Raw genomic sequence first — 22,216 nt, 5'->3', positions numbered from 1 at the left:
ATAAAAGACGAGCCAGTGTCCCTACATCAAGTTGACAGTGCCAGCATCTATTAGACTTTGAATTATCCAACTTTTGTAAACGAACTGGGGTCCAAAATATTCTATATAACAAAGAGAACCAAGGGCTCCTTTTACTAAGCTGCGATAGTGGTTTTAGCGCACGCTTAGCACTCGCTAAATTGCCACACATGCTATATGCTAACGCCTCTATTGAGCTGGTATTGGTTTCTCTGTGTAGCGTGGGGGTTAGCACACGCTAATCTGCAGCGCACGCTAAAAATGCTACCGCAGCTTAGTAAAAGGAGCCCCAAGTTTGTCCCATAGATGCTGAAGCTGTACATCTTATCCTCCAAGTCCAAATCCATGGCCATTGCATAGCAGAAATATGCTACTTTGTTTCTATACTCCAAATGTCTCTTAAGCTTGTTTTAGGATTTTTCACCAAATATTCAGATATTAATTTATACCACTTGGCTGCCTGATGCCCTTGAAAATCTGTCTGGAAACATAGACCTGGCAAGCTATACTGATTTTTTTAATTACGCTAGTCAGGGAACCCTTTCTGAATGGCTTACTTCAACTGCAGCCATTTATAACCTTGAGATTTTGAAATATCAAATGATTGTTGTAACTGTAATAAATCTGCCATTTTCCCATTCAAAATTACATCATTTAAAATACTGCCTGCATCCAATGTTTCCAGAGGATTTTAGACTCGCCGATTTGTATCTTGGAGTTCAACCATAGGGACTGACATTTGGTTTGCTGTATCGGATTAGGAGTTAATGCATCTATAAATTTTAACGTAGTCCAAGTTGAATGAAAAATAATATTGTCCTTGAATATTCTAGGAAGCTTGATACTCAATATATGGCTAAGATGAAGTGGGCCCATAAGATGACTTTCTAGAATCAACCAATCTGTCAGATTCTCCATGAGTTCAGGAAGGATCCAATACATACCCTGACGCAAAATAAAAGCTTGATGATATCTGTAGAAATTTGAAAAATTTACCCCTCCCATCGATTGAGATTTTTTGCAAAGATACTAAGGCTATTCTAGGAGTTTTACCAAGCCAAAGAAATTTTGTAAGAATCCTATTTAATTTTGTATAAAAAGAACTCTGAAAATAAACTGGTAACATACTCATTTGGTAACAAACTAAAGGCGAGATCATCATTTTGATAGTTTGGACTCTCCTCCACCAAGAAAGATGTAATGGATTCCAATGCTCGCACATTTCTTTGACTTTCAACAATAAGGAATTTTCATTTACTGTAATTGTTTCTTTCAATGTCTTTTGAATCATTATACCTAAGTATTTTATTCCCTCTTCCTTCCAAAGGAATGGAATGGATCAAATATACATTTTACACAATGTACATTCAATGGAAGAACCTCTGATTTACTCTAATTTATTTTAACACCAGAAAATTTACCAAAACGATCAAGCAATTCCAGTAAATGCAGGATGGTTGATTCAGGATTTTTCAAATGAAGCAATATATCATCTGCATAAGCCAAAATTTTATAATCTCGACCTGCATATGGAATTCCCTGTATCTCCTTTGCCTACTGAATCGCCAACAACAAGGGTTCCAAAACAATATCAAAAAGCAAAGGAGATAATGGACATCCTTGTCTAACTCCCCTCTTTAAACTAAAACATTCAAATTTAATATGGACAAATGCAAAGTGATGCACATTGAGAAGAATAACCCAAATCACAGTTGCCAGATGCTAGGGTCCAACTTGGTGGTTAGCACCCAAGAAAAGGATCTGGGTGTCAATGTATACAATACAATGAAACCTTTCACCCAATCTGCGGCAGTGGCCAAAAAAACAAACAAGATGCTAGGAATTATTAAGAAAAGGATGGTTAAGAAGACCAAGAATGTTATAATGCCTCTGTATTGCTCCATGTTGTGACCTCACCTGGAGTATTGTGTTCAACTCTGGTCTCTTTATCTCTAGAAAGATATAGCGGCACTAGAAAAGGTTCAAAGAAGAGCAACCAAGATGATAAAGGGGATGGAACTCCTCTCGTATGAGGAAAGACTAAAAAGGTTAGGGCTCTTCAGCTTGGAAAAGATATGGCTGAGGGGAGATATGATTGAAGTCTACAAAATCCTGAGTGGAATAGCATGGTACAAGTGAATTGATTTTTCATTCCATCAAAAATAACAGACTAGGGGGACACTCGATGAAGTTACATCCGAAAAGAAATCAAAACCCTGCTTTTCAAAAAATTCATCCAAATATCTTAACCCCTCTTTACCTACCTCCAAATAATTCTCCCCTATAAAATCCTCCCCAAATCACTTACCAAGTAAACAGATCCCTGAAATGTATTGTAATCTTACCTACTCCAAATGTAATCTATTTGTTTATATCACACAGTTCTGCACTATCAATTTGCTATCCAACTTGTAAATCCCCTCGGAATCTTTCCAGCTATATCTCCTCTGTTGTTAAAAAAAAAAAAAAAGTGTATCTTCACTGGAAAATGTCCAGCCAAATCTTTTGTAATCCGCCTTGAATTGCAAGGTATAGGCGGAATAGAAATCCGTAATATAATGTAATGTAATGTAAATACTTTTAAAACCAATAGGAGGAAATTTTTTTTCACTCAGAGAATAGTTAAGCTCTGGAATGCATTGTCAGAGGTTGTGGTAAGAGCGGATAGCGTAGCTGGTTTTAAGAAAGATTTGGACAAGTTCCTGGAGGAAAAGTCAGTCTGTTATTAAGACATGGTGGAAGCCACTGCTTGCTCTGCATGGAATGTTGCTACTCTTTGGGTTTTTGCCAGGTAGTAGGGACCTGGATTGGCCACCGTGAGAATGGACTACTGGGCTTGATGGACCATTGGCCTGACCCAGTAAAGCTATTGTTATGTTCAGGTGAAGGTAAGATTCAAAATTAGCGATTAAGTGGCAGGATCTCGGGAGACATTTTTCCTATTGGTACATAATAAAAAATTCAAATGTCTGTGTCCCAAATGTCCAAATACCTGCAGCTAAGATGTCCAAAAGATCCTAGATAAATGCTCTGTTGGGGATTGTCAAATTTTCTTAGGCTTTTTTGGAGGTGTCCCCAAAGAAGCAGCCTCAGGTCAATTTCTCAATGCAGAGATTGAGATGCCGGTATGTGAGATGCAGGTACATCACACACACCTGTTTGCCCCTACGGGCCAAAGGCCGTGTGCCATTGCTAAGGGGAAAGAGTGGGCTGCCATCTGTGAGTCCACCATAACAACTGTGACTTTGAGGAGTGCAAACACAAAAGGAGGTGGGTGATATTGAAAATGCCCACCACAAAGCTGGAGACAGGTATCCAGGGGATAATATGTTGGACCTTATCCTGGTAGAACAAATGGTCCATAGCCTTCTCCCCCAGGCATGCATCTATTGGCTTGGAAGTCATGAGTCATTAGCTGGGATCTTCAGGTACATTTTGGGGATAGAAGTTGTGCTGTGTGTGTCCTCTTTGGTGTACCATCTCTTTCAGCCAAGGAAAGGGGGAGGTCTCACTCCCAGAGCACCCATGTGAGGTCCATGTCCCCAGGTGGATGGGAGTAGGATGGTAGGCCAGGGTACATCTTGACTGGCAGTGCAGCAAGGCACATGGCTGAGGTGTGCAACAAGGAGTGGTCCCGTGACTAAGCAACTGGAGGGCCTTTGAACCTTGCAATGGCCAATGCTTCCCCCCTCCTCCCACCCCCAAACAGTATATATATGTTCAACCCATACCTATGTGCTCCCTGTACCCCAACTAGAAACCTTCTGTCTGTTCTTACCTTGTTATATTGCTGTCAGGCACCTTAGCATCTGAGAGACACAGTGCATCTTCACATTTGGATCTGGTAGGAATATATATAGGGGAAGACATCCTTGAGTTGCTTAACATTGGCACTGCTCAACTGCTGAAGCCTGGATGGGTACCTGGAGGGGCAAGAACCGGAATGCCCGTGACCTGTGCCAGAATAGATAGGAAACAACTGCATCTTCTCCACTATCCCTATATAGGTGACAACTCAGAGCTGAAGCCAGGATCCAGTGGCTTGCAGGTAGCACACCCACAGGCCCAACCAGAGGCGGGGGTGAGAGGCTGGCAATCCTTCAGCAGTGGGTAATGAGATGGTGGCAGATGCAGGCCAAGATCCCTGCAGAGAACCAGCAGAGGAAGAGGCTGCAGGTGGCACCTTCCTTCCCCCACAACTGGAATTATCAGATCTTGGCCAGGATAAGGCCAGTGAGGGTGCCTAGCCTGACCAGAGAGGACCCCATCAACAGAGAAAGCTGCTTTTCTGCCTGGTGTAGAGGCTGCTGGTCCAGAACATTGACATAGCAGATTATAGGCAGCAGAAACTGTAGTTCCTGCACTAGAGAGTGGAGACCTTGAGAAAGCAGGCTGAGCAGCTGCGGTAGCTTCACCAGGCCACTGAGCAGCTGAGGCAGGGGATACACCATAAATGCCGTTATTATTTAGCCTGAAAAAGCATCTGAAAAATAAAATAACTTAAGAGTTCACAGGAAATCCTGCTGTCGATTATAACTTCTTCAAACTGTACAGTGGCAAACAAAGCTCTTGTTCCACAGGCAGGTCAGTGGGTAGCCTCAATTTTGGAACTACTTCAACAATTCCAAAATAATTCAACATCTCTAATTTATATTTCTTCTGATATTTCAAAATAAAATGAAAATGCACACAACTGTGTTCTGTACCATTAATCTACACTACTGAGAATAAAAATTCTCTTTATTCTTTCTCTCTTCAAATTTATGTATTCCTCTCTTTGAAACCTAAAATGATTCACAACGAAATGAATGACTCATACAAATTGCCACTTGCTATATTGTTAGTAGAAATTAATAGTTAATTGTTTCATATGGAAAACTAATAGGGACACACATATTATTAGGTCATCGGAGATGAGTATAAAGACATTTTAAAAAAAAATTCACCTCCACCCCCCCCCCCCCCTTTTTACTAAACCACGGTAGAGGTTTCTACCATGGCACGAAGCACTATGTGCTCCGACGCTGCTCCAATGCTCATAGGAATTCTATGAGCGTCAGAGCAGCGTCGGAGAATTTAGTGTTCCGGGTAGCGGTAGAAACCTCTACTGTGACTTAGTAAAAGGGTTGTGTGGGTGGGGGTGTCATTTTATCCTTCATGTACCCTTTTTTTCCCCCCTTTTCTCCCTTATTATTATTTTATTTTATATTCTCTTCTTTTCCCTTTTTAGATTCCCCGCCTTATTGATCTTTCCATATATGTCTCTCCTCTGAACTTTAAAATACTAAACTGTAATTCTATCCCCTCTCCCCTTTTGTATTAGTTGATCTGTATGTCTAATTGTCTACCCTATTATTTTAAATTTTAATTTGTAAAAATATATGTTTATATTTTACTAATTTTTGATTTTTTTGTATCTCACTTAGTAAAGCTAAATAAGCGATTCATCAAAGTCTAATAAAAACTTGAAACTTGAAACATATAAGTCCTTTGTGGATAGAAAACCCGGGAAGGGCATAATTGAAAGGAACGTCTAATTCATTTTTGTCTAAGTTGCAAGTCGTCCAAAGTAAAAAAACAGCGTAGGACACATTTTCTAAAAACACGTCCCCAAAATAATTGTTTTTGAAAATCGTCTATCTATACGTCCTGCCGATCTGATCATCCAAGCCGCTAAATTGTCCATCTTTATACCACAGTTTGCCCAACTTTTCGTCCAAGTCAAAAATGTCTAAAACAAGCCCTGTTGGACGTGGGAGGGGTCTGCAAAGTGATGGACTGAACACTCAGACATGGCACTTAAATAGTCGGGTACCTTACAGGGCACTGCTGTGAACTTCACAAAAAGGGTGCCATGTCATCATCTCACTACAGCTCCCTTATAGGTCATGGTGAGCCCCCCCAAACCACCTCCAGAATCCCCTAGACCCACTTATCTACCACCCCAATAGCCCTTGTGGCTGCAGGAGCCACTTATATGCCAGTACAAAAGGGTTTTGGGGTATATAGGGGAGTGCACATGTTTCAATATCAATGCAGTGATTACAGGGTCTTATGGGCATGGGTCCTCCTCTCCATGGGTCTCTAACCCACCCCCAATACGACTTAAGCTAGCTCTGTGCAATCTACCAGGTGATGATGGTCTGGAGGCTGAATTTTAAAGGTGTGATTACAATTTTTATGGGGTTGGGAGGGGGGGTCAGTGATCACTGGGGTAGTGTGTGGGGTCTGTAGTTTGTGTCTGCAGTGCTTATCTGGTGACTGTAGGTGGGTTTTTGTGACTTAGACCATGTTTTAAATGGTCTAAGTCACAATGTCCAAGTTCCGTCTATGCTGTGCTGTATAATTTTTGGTTATATATGCAGTACGACTAAGGGCTCCTTTTATCAAGGCACGCTAGGTGGGTAGCGCGTCGGACATTTCATTACGCGCTAACCCCTGCGGCAGCCTAAAATCCTAACGCCTCATCAATGGAGGCGTTAGGTACTAGCGCGGCAGGCAGTTTAACGTGCGATATTTCGCATGTTAAACCACTACCGCGCCTTTGTAAAAGGATCCCTAAGTCTAAGCCTGCCCACATCCCGCCCAAATCTCACCCTCGACACTCCTCCTGAAATGCCCCATTTAGCTATGGTCATTTAGCGACACTGTGAGGCCTAGGTCGTTTTTAAATACCGTATTTTTCGCTCCATAAGATGCACTTTATTTCCACCCAAAAGTGGGTGGAAATGTAGGTGCGTCTTATGGAGCGAATAGCAATTTTTAAAACACCACCCCTCCCCCCCAGGCTCTTCTATGACAGCCCGCAGCTCGTCCTGCAGCAGCACCACCTGCTGCTGCCTTTCCTGGATCAACCGGCCCTGAGACATGGAGAGGTCCAGCAGCTCGTCCTTCTCCCGGCTCAGCTGCTCCAGATGGCCACGCAGATCCTCCGTTTTCGGCCCGCTGTTGTTGCTCTTCAAGCTCCCCGATGGGGGTCCGCTGTTCCTCGCCTTCTGTCGAGAGCTGTCGCGGTTGCTTAAGAACATAAGAGTTGCCTCTGCTGGGTCAGACCAGATGCATTCTTGCCGCTCGTGCAGGACCGTGTCCCAGTCCTTGCTCACATCCTTCAGCTGCTCGGGTCCATTCCTCCTGCAGCTGACTGAACAGCTCCACCCGCTCGCGCAAAGTCTCGCCGTCCATCTCCCGCCACAGCCGGCCGCACTCCTCCCGCAGCTTGGCGCTCTGATGCTTGTCATCCTGCACAGCTGGCCGCACTCCTCTCACATCTCAGCACTTTGATGATTGTAGTCATCCGCAGCCAGCCGCACTCGTCTCAAAGCTCAGCGCTCTGATGCTTGTAGTCATCCGCAACCGACCGCACTCCTCCCGCAGCTTGGCGCTCTGACGCTTGTAGTGATCCTTGAAGTGGATCATCATCTGGTGGTTGTTTGCTTCGACGCGTTCCTCCAGCTGGCAGGCCTTGGGGTAAGTTCTGGCATCCTCTTCTGCTTTACAGCACTGAACCACCAAAATAAAAAAGAGGTACGGGGAGGGGCCCTGCCTGTCTGCCTACCACTAGACCTGCCTTGTACCCTGTCCCGACCTACCACTAGATCACCAGATGGGGGACGGGGTACATGGCAGGGAAGTGGGCAGAATTTTTTTTAATTTGGGTTTTACTCCTCTACAAGGGGATGTGTCTTATGGTAGGGTGCATCTAATGGAACGAAAAATACGGTACATCCAAAACCCGGTTTTATTATCGGCACTTGGATGTTTTTGACTAATGATTGCCCAAGTGCTGACTTAGGCCGGTTTTTGGACGTTTTTCTCTTTCGATTATGAGCCCCATAAAGTTTCAAGTTTATTATAAATTTGTTTGGGGAAATGTGTAATCAATTAAAAACATAACAAGCCACATAAACACAAATCACTTACTGGAACATATGGGAAAAGGGAGAACTACAATTTAAAAAGGAAAGGAAGCAAATAAGGATAACACGAATGGGAGAGAATTGCTGTATGACATTTTACAAGATTCCGGAGAAACAGCCTACCAGCAAGGATAGAAACAAGAAAAGACATCCTGAAAGAGATATTTGTGGAGATCCCAAGGGAGAAGAAGAAGAAAAATAGTCCCTTAGTGGAAAGGAGAATAATAAAGAGTTTGAAGAAACATTTAGCAGTATACATATGATGGGGTTTTTTTCCACTGTGTATGTTTGTTAATACAATTGACTGTGATTTGTTTTAATAGGTACAAGAATCATACGATAGATTTTTTGAAGTATGTAAATTATTTGATTTTCTGACATAAATGTATCCCCACAGAATAAGTGGTTTGACAGCTAACTGAAAATCCTAGAAAGGTTATCACATCTAAAAAGTTAACTGTTATGGCTGATGTCAAAGAGTCAAAATAAATATGAACTCTCTTCATCAGTTTGCAGTAGAAAAATGAAGGGCTATCCCCCTTTTTTCATAACTTGGCTTCATGTTTGCACACCGAATGTACCTTCCTTTTACTGTATCCAGCCTCCTCCGACTGAGAGTAGCAAGCAACGGTCCTGGTTCTTAAAGAGCATAAGAACAAAGCTATGTACTTTAAGCTCTATGTGATTTAAAAGTTTACAGCACATATGCACTTTTTGGAATGGCACTTTATGAAATGGCACTTTAAGCACTAGTACACTTTAGCACTAGTGCACTTTCTGTCAGTCCAGAGTTTCTGAAATGAACTGTGAGGTTTAATTAGCTTTTATTATGAATGAAGTATACAATCTCTCTAGTATTAAATAGTAGTGAAGAGTATTAAGCAGTAATCTTAGGGGTCCTTTTATCAAGCCGCGCTAACCCACGCGGCCGGCTAAACAAAAACTAATGCCTGCTCAATGCAGGCGTTAGCAGCTAGCACGGCAGGCGGTTTAACGTGTGGTATTGCGCATGTTAAACCCCTACCGCAGCTTGATAAAAGAACCCCTTAATGAAAAGCAGTGAAGAAATAAAATTATATTTAATGTTTGAAAGATGGTAGGGAGGATGGGTTCAAGCCAGTGATGTGAATTTGAGTAAGAGAAAAGAAGTGTCTTTCTCTTTGAAAGAACCCTGAATGGGTGAAAATCTAATACTCAATATTCTGAGGCTTGTTCCTGTCTATAAATAGAGAGAAAAAAAAAGAAATTACCTCCAGTATCATTTTGGTGGTTCTATATATTATACTCAAGTGTTGTGCCAGGGGCATACTCTATGTACTGTAACCCCGCTTGATTGTGTCATTTCTCGGAAGTGGAGACAAAAGATTTTACACTGTAAATATATTGATTTATTTGTTCTGTCTGCCCATAATCAGGAGAGTAGTGATAAAAAAGATCATGTTGGTAGGGAAGAGAGGAAGAAGCATAAGAAAGGGAATATTCACAAAGCTATATTTAGCTGGTGGTTTTCATATATTTGTCAGTGTTTTAGGTGAGGCCAAGCCCTCCTTATACCCTGGCTTGCTTTGTTACTCTGAATTGATTTTGCGAACTTACAAAATATATGGGGGCTTGCGCTGGCTCACTTATAAAGTCTTGCTCAGAATAAATCAGATATGTTGAGTGTTTGGGTTATTAATTTATGGATTGCAGAGATAACAACATCTCAAGTTTGGGCTTTCATCTGGGGTCCCCCATTAGAGCTACCTCTTCAGTCGGTGGGCCAGTGAATTTTTTTCTCTGTTTTAGGAATTGGATGTTCCGCCTTTCCCAATGGTTAGGTCACTTGGAAGCCCCTCAGCTACTTGGGGAGCCTCTGGAGACAATGTGTGTTCCCAGTTCCGTGTAGGATGTTGTGATCAAGTAGCTTGTAAGTTCAAGTACCACTGCAATTAGTTTGCTGGTGTCCATCTGGTCTTTTAATGTTTTGGGTTGGGATCAATGTGACCTAGTGCAGTGAGGCAGAAGATAACTGAGTCCCCTTTTCATCAAGCCACGTTAGGGGTTGTTTTTTTTTTTTTAAATCACCAGTCACTGCGGTAAAAGCGCTGCTCAAAGAATTCCTATGAGCATCAGAGCTTTTACTACAGCGTCTGGCGATTAAAAAAAACCCTAACATGGCTTGATGAAAGGGGGCCTGAGTCTTGCTAACAAATATTTGTGGTCAAACACTGGTCAAATACTTTGGACTCACTCTTAACCCAGTGAACTGAGAAATCTATAGAAATATTTTTTTTACAAGAAGGGTGGTAGATGCGTGGAACAGTTTCCCTGAAGAGGTGGTGGAGACAGAGACTTGAATCTGAATTCAAGAAAGTGTAGGATAGGCATATGGGATCTCTTAGAGAGAGGAAGAGATAATGGTTACAGTGGATGGGCAGAATGAATGGGCCATTTAGCCTTTATCTGCCATCATGTTTCTATGTTCTCAGAAAATAAGGACCTCGTCTGGTTGGGTTGACTCCCATCTAGAACGTTAAATATTAATTTTAGAGTGCTCCTTCAGTTGAATCTCAGAAGAGATGTTACAATTATATATGTGATGGGAGCAGAATAATTAAACGATGGCAAACAGCTGTTAAAGTGCCAAATGAAATATTTTTAATTAAATAAATAACATTTGAATAAGTTACATTTTAAACAGTGTGATAAGCTTACAATTTTCTTAAAATACAGTATATCTTTTGCATAAGACCTTGTTCTTTGTGTAATGTCTATTGTGTGTTTTCATACAGAAATTCAGAACTAATTAAATTGCACCTGAATAAGTTAAAGTTTTAAGTGTTTAAAATTAAAAAAATATTTATGCAAAATTACATTAAAGGTTTTCACTATGCCAGGATTATCTAACTGGCACCATTAAATGTTGCCGCCAATCAAGTGACAGCACCGGTTAGAGAATTGCGCCTCCAACAACTGTAGGCAAAACAGAAATGTAGGCTAGGGTTTTCCAGGCCTACATTTATGGCACCTACCTTTGATGTGAATTGCGCCTCCATATGCAGTATTACAGCGCCCAATGCCACTTCTGGTGTTAGCCATGCATACAATGGCATTAGGCGCTATAAAGTACCTACGGAGGCTTGATTCTGGCGCCTTGAAAATCATGGAAAAACATTGTTTAAACGGCATTTTTCACAGAGTTTGGGTGCCTACCAGCAACTATAAAAATGCAGCAGTTGCTGCCACTGCTGGTGCTAAAACCTGCACTAAGCGTTTGTAAAGGAGGGGGGTTTGTTTGCTCTCATGTGATCGCTCACAGGATGTGGAAATGGTCTAGAGCACGGGTGTCAAAAGTCCCTCTTCGAGGGTCGCAATCCAGTTAGGTTTTCAGGATTTCCCCAATGAATATGCATGAGATCTATTAGCATACAATGAGAGCAGTGCATGCAGATAGATCTCATGCATATTCATTGGTGAAATCCTGAAAACCCAACTGGATTACGGCCCTCGAGGAGGGACTTTGACATCCCTGGTCTAGAGACATCAAAGCCATTGAGAGAATGAGAAAAATAATGAATTTGGAGATTTTGGGGTTTCTACTTATTTGGGGGGGATTGGTGCTTTCACATGAATTGATCTTAGCTGATTGTCCAGGGCTTTATCATCAGGATGGAGTCCACTTAACTGATACTGGTCAGGACATATTTCTGAGTACCATACAGAATTTATTGGAATATTTTGTGCATAGTGGTTTGGTTGCAGTTTCTGTTGAGGGGGGGGGGGGAGGCATGAGGTTGGTAATGGACCCAGATGCGACTTGAACTATGTGGAATTTATTTGAAAATAGGTCAGGATGGCACAACATAGGCGACACTGTCATGAGTGAAGGTACGACCTTGTGTCAATGATGTTATGCTGCAATAAATAAGTTGTAATCTTTAAAGGAGCTAGGTTTGTCACTGACTAGCTCTGGGGGTTAAGGAAGCTGCATTGGGTGTTACTGTTCTGTTTGATATCAATTTTACTGGCATTAATCGAGATAATAAAGTTGTAGCCAAAGCATTTTATCACAACAAATTTGCAGGAGAAGTATTGATTTGAGACTGGTTTTTGTATAAGTGGTATATGTTCTTGTGGTGAAGTGCTTGGGGGCTAGTGTTAATGCCGATGTTAATGCAATTTTAATATCTTCATTAATAAAAGCTAGATAGTATGGATGACAATAAAGAACTGAGCAAAAGGCAAACACATAACAGTTTTTGTAATATAAAACACAGGTCAAAATTATACTGACCAGTCCATCTCCTAATTCATCCTATATGGAGTCAATGTATTAAACTAGAAAATAAATCACTCTTGGAGGAAGTGACGTCACCAACCAAGATGGACGCCTGAAATTGGGGCTCCGTCTTTGGCTACGAGCAAGCTCGCTTTTACAAGTACTCCCAGCAGTCTTGAGCCTGATCTTCTGCTCAATAGAAAGTGGGGAATTGACGGTGCCCATGGCTGCACTGGAAAAACTGGATTCCGACAAGTCATTGCATGTGGAAGATTGCCTGGCGGCTCACATGCCACATGGCGGGCCACCACAGGGAGGAGCTACATCTCCTTTAGCATCGGAGTCCTTTAGCATGGAGAAGATTGCAGCCGACGCACCACTCACCAGAGCAGATATGCGCATGTGGCTGGCTGAAATTAAATTGGAGATAACTGGCATGGCCTCTCAGGTGCAGGAGACCATTAGTGAATTGAAACACGATCTGAACGCAATAGGATCGTGCATAAACGCGGTGGAGACCAGAGTTGACTCGTGTGAGGACTCCATGGGAGTAGCACAATGAGGAGTGGAGGATGTTCGGGCTGAGTTTTCTGAGATGATTGCAAAACTAGAGGATTTGGAGAACAGAACTCGGTGCAATAACTTTCAAATCTGAGCGTTGCCAGACATCAGTGTCTTTGGGGGCGCCTGAGCAGTTGTGACTGATTTGGGGAAATGGCTCCTTGGCAATGAGTCACTGGACTTGGGGATCGAGTGAGCCTATAGATCGTTGGGACCCCTAGTGGCTGATCGCCCTGGGACATTGTTATATGCCTACAAAGTTTTCATTAAAGGAACGTCTCCTGCTGCATGCCTATGATTTGGGCACAGTACTTTGGAAGGATTATCAATATTTAACTTCTAACACCCTTCAAAAATGGCATTCCTTTTGGGGTGTGACGAAAGCTTTCACCAAGTCAAGCAACCGCTATAGATGAACTTTCCCCTTTGGCCTTTTGATTACCGAAAATGGTGTCCTTAAGAGGGTCTCCACTTTGCCTGAGGCTAAAGCCTTGCTACAAAAGGAGAGTATTGAATATGTGGAAGATCCTGGTCCTTCAAGAAGCAATCTTTTTTTTAAAATTCTTTATTCATTTTCAAACTTACAATAAGTGTGACATATGTTCAAACGAATTAACAATAAATACATCACTTAATAATCATCATTGATACAAAACATAAACTCTTATCACCCCCCTTCCCACCCTTTCCTACCATATAATCAAATAACTTATAGAATATGTAATAGTAAAATAACCCCCCTCCCCCCTCACTATTGAACTTGTAAATTTAAGGGAAACAATTTCATCTAAACAGTACAATATTTTGTTAATGGCTCCCACACATCTTGAAATTTCCTGAAACATCCCCGCTGTATTGCAATAAATCTCTCCATTTTATAAACATGACATAAAGAATTCCACCAGAAATTATAATTTAATCTACTTCAATCTTTCCAATTATACATAATTTGTTGAATGGCAACACCAGTCATTATGAGTAATAATTTATTATTGTTTGTAGAAATCTGACTTTTTGCTCTCATTGCCATACCAAATAGAACAGTATCATATGATAATGCCACTGGGTTATCTAATAAACAATTAATTTGGTCCCAAATTGATTTCCAGAAATTCATAATAAATGGGCAATAGAATAATAAATGATCTAAAGTCCCAGCTTCTAGATGACAGTGCCAACATTTATTAGACATAGAGATATCCAATTTTTGTAACTGAACAGGGGTCCATAACGCTCTATGTAACAGAAAAAAACAAGTTTGTCTCATAGATGCCAACACTGGCGAAGGACATAAGGAGACTTGAAGCGGTCCAGAGGAGGGCGACGAAAATGATAGGATGCTTGCGCCAGAAGATGTATGAATAGAGACTGGAAGCCCTGAATATGTATACCCTAACCTAGAGGAAAGAAGGGATGGGGGAGATATGATTCAGATGATCAAATACTTGAAAAGTATTAACGTAGAACAAAATCTTTTCCAGAGAAAGGAAAATGGTAAAACCAGAGGACATAATTTGAGGTTAAGGGTTGGTAGATTCAAGAGCAATGTAGAGAATGACACGGTGACAAAATTCATCACCGTCCCCGTCTCCGCGGATAACCGTGGGAAACCATCTTCATGTCATTCTTTAAGGAGAGAGGGAAGAATCAGAGTATGAATGGCCACAACCACTGACCCACAAGCTTTGCTTTAAAGAATGCTGGTGTAGAAGGACTGAGGTTGAAATAGACACTAGAAAATGACATGGGATTATTTCCCGCGGTTATCCATGGGGACGGGAACGGTGACAAATTTTGTCACCGTGTCATTTTCTATTAGGAAATTCTACTTTACGGAGAGGGTGGTGGATGCCTAGAATGCGCTCCCGAGAGAGGTGGTGGAGAGGAAAATGGTGACTGAGTTCAAAGAAGTGTGGGATGAACACAGAGGATCTAGAATCAGAAAATAATATTAAATATTGAACTAAGGCCAGTACTGGGCAGACTTGCACAGGTTTTGATGGAGATTTTGGCAGTTGGAACCCAAGCACAGTACTGGGTAGAGCTTTGGATTCTTGCCTAGAAATAGTTAAGAAAAAAATTTTAAAAATTTAAATTGAATCAAATTGGGCAGAATGGATGGGCCATTCGGGTCTTTATCTGCCGTCACCTACTATGTTACTATGGTTTGGACCATAGGGATCTTTACCCCTATCTCCAGATGAAACATTATATTCTTCAATCCGAGATACAATACTACTCGCAAATCCATTTTCTCCGTCACTGCACCATCTCTGTGGAATGCCCTCCCAATGGATCTCCGACTGGAAAACTCTAGAAAAATTTAAAACCAAACTCAAGACTTTTCTTTTTAAAGATGCCTATACTCTCTAATCCCAGCTCTCTCAAATAATTCTCTTACAACTCTGAAGTAATTTGGAAAACCAAAATGCTTCTTTTGAAGTGAGCCCTACCTTAATGTATTTCCCCTTCTCCACTTGCCTCCCTTTTATTTTTATTTTCATCTAGATGTATTTACTAACTTACCTTCCCTAACATCCCCCTTGTCTCATGTACATCAGTTTGATTCTGCCCCCGTACTTTTTAACTATAGATATGATATATCTTTTATTTTGACATTTCATTTTAAATCTCATTTTATTGTAAGCCTTGTAGATACCCGACTTATAAACGGTAAATCAAAAATAAAGAAAACTTGGGTGACTTGCAAGACACAGTTTGAACTTCTTTTGGATCCTGCTTTAAGTAAGGGGGCCATATCGAGGATATACAAGTGTCTCACAGCTCGACGAGGGCTTAGCTCTAAATATATGGTGGCTTGGAAGGGTGATTTGGGGAAGTTATTGATGGAGGAAGAATGGCTGCTCACGGCGTCACGATAAACCCTGGATATGTCCACCCTTATCATTGAAAATGGTTATAAAGCACTACTCCGATAGTACTACAGTATACTTCCATCCATTTTGCTAAATGGGGGAAAGGTACAGGATTGTGCTGGAGAGGGTGTGGGGGAGAGGGGAACCTATTTCCACATGTGGTGGGGTTGTCCGCTAGTGAAGGGTTATTGGATAAAGATATTTGACATGCTTGCGTCTATCTTGGGGCGGCAGGTATATCCTCAGCCTTCTTTAGTGTTTTCCCTCTTGATAGTACTGAGGAAGAGGTACTTTATTGCAAGTTGTTTTTGACTGCAGCCCAGATTGTGTTGGCTGCCTCCTGGAAGCTGCCACATCCCCCTGATTCCCTTAAAGTATTCACCAAGCTGGATGAATGGTATGTTTTGTACTATCTCACTGCTCATAAACATGCTAACATAGGGCGTTTTATCCGTATCTGGCGTTGTTTTGAACATTGGAAGTCAATTTATGATATGTCCAGGTGATGGGTGAGGGTGAGCGGTGGGGGTGGGGGTGGGGGGTGAGGGATTGATCTTGCACTTTATGGTTTGTGTGTCGGTAAGCATTGAGCACTTAAGAAATCCTTTGTTTGCTGTGTTATTAGAAGCTTGTATATTTTATGGTTTGGTTTATAAATAAAAGTATTAATTAAAAAAAGAAAATTAATCACTCTCCATTCTTAATAACAGTGTTTTGACATTGCCAGTTCTCCATGAGAATGCAGTTCTACAAATGACCATTAATTTAAAGGCCTCAAATATATGGTTCTGGAGGACTGAATGTTCAGAGATTTTTCTTTTAGTTTTCTCTTAATTACACTTCTACTTTATGTTCAATTTACCTTTTGTTCAGTGGTTTCTTAATCCTCCCAATCTAATCCCCCCTTTTACAAAAGCGCGGAAGAGGTTTTTAGCATCAGCCAGCGCACTGAATGTTCTGCGCCGTTCCGACGGTCATAAAGTTCCTATGAGCATCGGAGCAGCACAGATCATTGGCTGGCTGACACTGAAAACCTCTTCTGCACTTTTGTAAAAAAAAGGGGGGGGGGGAGGTATATGAGGCTATAAGGTCAAATGGCTAGACAAACTACTTTTTCAGTCTTACAATGTATGGCATGCTTTAATTTAAAAGTTTCCTTTGTTACAGGGTGGCAGAGGATTTTGTTTTTAAAGTTCATAGAATATACAGAGCAGCTTCCATATGAATCTTAATTGGAGGAAGTGCTGAAGAAGCTAAAAGGTCTTTTAAGGTTTTTTTTTTTTTCTTTTGTAAGCTATCAAAAGGTCACTGCCAGTCAGTGAATCTACACTTTTTATTACCGTATATGCCAAAGTATTTTTTGTGTGTGCTTTTTTTCAAGGCTGGACGTGATATTTTTAGAAATATGATTAAATTCTATTGTGTGAGGGAGTGCTGAAAAATTCTCAGCCTAACCAACTAACTTCCTAAATTCTGAGTGTTATTTTGCCACTGTAGCTGAAAAGAGTGTTTATCTTATTTCATTAAACCCCCTTGTACTAAGCCATGGCAGAGGTTTCTACTGCGGCCTGGAACATCAGAGCTGCATCAGAGCATTTAGCACCCCAGGCTGCGGTGCAAATTTTGCCGTAACTGCTCCTACATTATGGAACTCCTTGCCACAATACCTCCGCGACGAACAACAACTTGTTAAATTTAAATCTTGTCTAAAGACTTTCTTATTTCATGACGCTTATAACGTAACCTAGATCTTCTTCTATCCATTTTCTCTCTCTTCTCTTTTATTTCTATTCTCTCTCCTCTTGCAAGCAATTATCACTACAATATGCCCTTACCTTTACGTTTTTCCCCTACCCATTCTTCCCTTTTCTTCTTATTAAATGTAACTTTTTCCCCTCCTCCCTTACTATCCTCACAGTCAAGTCTGTCTTGTTTTGTCATTCATGTCTCACTTAAATATTTTATCCATTTTCCCCTTTTACCCCCTTTTTTAAACTATATTGTTAACCGGCCAGATATTTGGTTTATGGTCGGGATATTAAAAATTAATAAACTTGGAAACTTGGAAACTCTACCGTGGAGGAATAAAAGAGGGCCTAAGTGCCAAGCTGCAGAAGTGAAATTCTATGGGCTCCTTTTACTAAGCTGCGTTAGGGCTTTAACGCGTGGAATAGCGCGTGCTACAATGCTGCGCGCGCTAGACGCTAACACCAGCATTGAGCAGGCATTAGTTCTAGCCGCGTAGCGCGGGGTTAGTGTGCGCTAATCCGCTGCAAGGAGCCCTATGTTTTGAATTGTTTCAGATTATTGATTGGACCATATTCACGTCATACTCTTCTTAGTGGGGCTAGAACCTTTCAGCATACCCCCCTCCCCTCGTATGTACAATTTTGTCGTTCTTTCTTTTGTCTTTCGTTTTAATATTATACAAAATAGTGCTCCCCAAAGAAAGACTGCAGCTGGCTAGTAAAATATTTCTTGAATAAAAAAGTCTTCAATAATTTTCAGAATTTCTGCTAGTCATCCTGACTTCTTATAACATGCGATAACTTATTCCAGTGTCTGTTAGCTTGATATGTAAATGTGCTGCTAAAAATTTCTTATACATTTTGAAATTATACTTTAAGAACTCTCAAAAATTGTTTGGGGAACAGAAAATATGGGTATATCCTGATGTCGCTAAGACCACTCAAGAGCGAAGGAAAGACTTTCTATCTTTACTTCAAGAGACAAGTTAGGTGCTACATTCAATTTTGGCATATCCCTGTAAGTACCTGGTTGGGTATCTGGGAATAAAGTATACTTTTTTCTCTCTCTCCAGACCATTTGAAGGAATTTATAGATTTTAAGAAGATTATCAAGGAATGATTAAAGAGGGTCTTTTTGAAGTAATGCAGCTGTTTAGATAACATTAAGCCTTTCTTCTGAAAAATTTATACTTAAGTTTTTCTCTTATATAGTTTGACCACTCTCCTCAATATTGTGGTCTAAGAAGGGGATTATGATTGGTTTATATTGTAAGAATGATTTTCTTAAGTGTTCTGAATTGATTTCCTTCCCTGTGTTTAACGGTGCAAGATTTATTCTTGTGAAGTTTAATGTAAAACTAGAAATAAATAATAATAATAAAAATTTCTTATACGAGTATATCACTTTTCTAGGGTTAGGATAGTGAAACATTAGAAATCCCCTTGAATCAAGGTCAATATTTCTAGCTGACAAAAGGAATGAATGGCATTATAAAATTAGGAATGGAACCATGTACAATCAAGAACACAATAGACAAAGGACAATCTTTTAGCTCACATGTGTATGGAATATGTTTAGAACTCATCTCGAGCAAGGAACTTGAGATTTTTGAATTTTCCTTGTACACATTGGTCCAGATTCTCAAACTGGTGCCAACTTTCTAGGCACCGGTAGGCGCCCATACCTCCATTAAAAATGCCATCCAAATGATACTTTTAACAAAAATTTGATGCCTAGAAAATTATCACTTTAATTGCACCTACATGGGCATTTTAGGTCGCCTGATGCCAAAGTAGGCATGGCCAATGCTGGAAGTGGCATTAGGCGTCCTAAAACGCCTATGTAGGTGCGATTCACGTGAAGACAGGTGCCAGACATGTAGGCCTGGAAAACCCTGGCCTACATTTCTGGTGTCTTTCACCTCAGCGCTGTTCTGAAACCAGTGCCGATGCATGATTGACACACGATTGGTGGCCAACCGGTGCCGATGCATAATTGACACACGATCGGTGGCTACTTTTACGGCAGCCACCAATATTGGCATCAGTTTGAGAATCCAGGTCATAATAACCTGGATTCTGTATAGGACGCCCAATCTCAGAAGCCACCTAACCAGCTTTTGAGAATCGCACATGGGCGTCCTATAGAGAATTATGCCTAAGCCCACCTAAGAACCCAATTCTCTAACTGACGCCCATGTTACAGGTGCTGGTTAGAGAATCGGGTTGTCGCTGAGTTTATTGTGGTAAGGGATCTCCCTGCCACATAAGTTTAGTGGCAACCCGTCCCCACCCCCTGTGAAAACTACCAGCAGAAGGGATGCCCAATCCCTCCTACCAGAGCCCTCCCCACCCACCCCCACCCCCACCCCATTGATCATGCCAGGAAAGATACCCAATCTCTCCTTTCGGAACCCCTCCCGAACGATCACAGCAGGAGGGATACCCAGTCTACCACTATGCAGTGCATAAAGTAAATAGATCTCATACATATTTATTGGGGAAATCCTGAAAATCCAACTGGGCTGCAGCCCTTGAGGACCAAGGTTGCCCACCTCTGGCATCAAGAATTCACTTTCAAACTTGTTGTTCACTAAACTTTATTTCTACACACCATGGAAAAGATATAAACAGGAAGGAGTTGATCCAGAGAGCACCTACAAAAATGGTCAGTGGTACTCGTCATAAACATTATGGAGGCAGACTTAAAAATCTCAGTATGTATATTTTGTAAGAAAAGTCCAAACTAGTAATTGGCATTAGCAAAAAGTGATTAAAATATTAGCATTCCACACACCAACGCTGAAATTACACTGCTGATGGTCCTATTTAATAGGATCTTCAGAATGTCACCCAAGCAGTATCCCACAACTTTCTTTACAATTTCTTAATGCTTTTTCTTTATTTTCTTATGCTTTTATAATAACTTAATATAACAGCGTTTGAACTTAGCTTCAATAGCTGCTGCTGCATCAGCCCTACCGATGCGTTTCATTGCTTCATCAGGATTGTGGATAATGCCGAAGCTAGCCTGCCAAAGCTGAATAGCTTAGCCTTTCAAACAAGCCATCACAACTAAGCCAAGGCTAAGCTATACAGCTTTTGCAGGGGGTCAGTAAGGTGGGGACATACCTTCATCCCTCCAGTGGTCAACTACTCAATCGGGGCACAGTTTTGTATTCTGGATGTGTTTGAAACAGGTTTAGATAAAAACATCTTTCTTTTTTTGCTTTGAATGAATTGTCCATTTGCCCCGGGAACAAAAATTTGGATTACAAACACACTAGGAACAGAGAAAGGGCCTACACATGATGGCCCTGATTCTCTAAAAGTGCGTCCCGATTTTAGCCAGCTGTAGGCGTCCTACAGCTGTCTAATCAGCCAATCGGGATGCACGTTTTTTTTAAAAAAATGCTCCCCAGGCAGGCCGCCTATATTGAAGGCGAGGCCCGCAAGACACCTAGGCCCTGATTCTGTATAGGACGCCCGGGAGAGGCGTCCTATTCAGAATCGGCCTAAACTAAACCCCGATTCTGTAACCGGCGTCCATGTTACAGACGCGGGTTAGAGAATCGGGTTAGATTAGAAACGGCCCGCTACACTTATCGCGGCAAGGGATCTCTCTGCCGCTATAAGTATAGCGGGCCGTGGCCCCCTGACCGATCACTGGCAGGAGGGTGCCCAAACCCTCCTGCCCGAAGACGCACCCCCCCCCCCCACCCTACCGACCGCCCCCCCTACCCTACCGATCGCCCCCCCCCGACATTACCGATCTCCCCCCCCGACAATATCGGTCGCTGGCAGGAGGGTGCCCAATCCCTCCTGCCCGAAGACGCACCCCCCCCTGCGCTAACAACCCCCACTCCACCAAACCTGTTCTTACAGATGGGTCTTGCACGTCGAGCAAGCAGGCACGCCTCGTCAAAATGAGGCCCGCCCCTTCCCGGCCCATCCCGCCGAAGCCTAAGGCCTGATTGGCCCAGGCTCTAGAAGCCTGGACCAATCAGGCCTTAGGATTAGAGGGTCCGCCCATCCCTACTAAGTCTAAGGTCTGATTGGCCAATGGTGGGCATTGGGGAATGGGCTTATGGACTTAAGGCTATAGCAAAAAGGTAGGTTGTCAGTCTGCTTTTAAACAAGGGAAGGGGCGGGGCTTGATGGACAAACTCTGGTAGTTTGTTCCAGGTATGGGGGGGGGGGGGCGCTAGATGAAAGGGTATTATTTACAGAGACAGGACAGACCAAAGGTTCATCAGACCCAGTATCCTGTTTCCAGCAGTGGCTTATCCAGATCACGAGTCCCTGGTAAGATCCCCGAGGAGTGAAACAGATTTTATCTGCTTCTTCTAGGACTTCTAGTGGATTTCCCAAAGCCATCTCAATAATGGCTACTCCTCCACTCTACTTCACACACTCAGATTCGGAGCACAGAAACTTAACTGGGATTTCAGCGGCACACATCGCAATTGCAAATGTAACCGACTATCCAATTACCTGTTCAGTGGACTATTGAATAGTCCCTGTCAGAAGGCTTATCACATTTAGCCTTGGTAAATAAACTGAAGAAAAAAAAAACAACAACAACATTTTCACAGGATACTATTAGCTAAAGTGAAGGATTTTGGTGATGGTGATGGTGGTGGGGAGGTGAGGAGTGATTTCTTCCTGTGCTCTCGCTCTCTTGCAATCAGAGAGCACTGTTAGCTAAGTTTCTTCCAAGGTCTACTAACCTTAATGCAAAGACTTCTATTAAGCTTAAATGGTAACTGAAGGACAGATTATCCACAAAGGTATGGTTAAAGATTAATTAGTCACAGTGCTAAAAAACAAAACAAA

This window comes from Geotrypetes seraphini, chromosome 3 (assembly GCF_902459505.1).
Source record: "Geotrypetes seraphini chromosome 3, aGeoSer1.1, whole genome shotgun sequence".
NCBI classification, from domain to species: Eukaryota; Metazoa; Chordata; class Amphibia; order Gymnophiona; family Dermophiidae; genus Geotrypetes; species Geotrypetes seraphini.
This window is presented reverse-complemented; position numbering follows the sequence as displayed.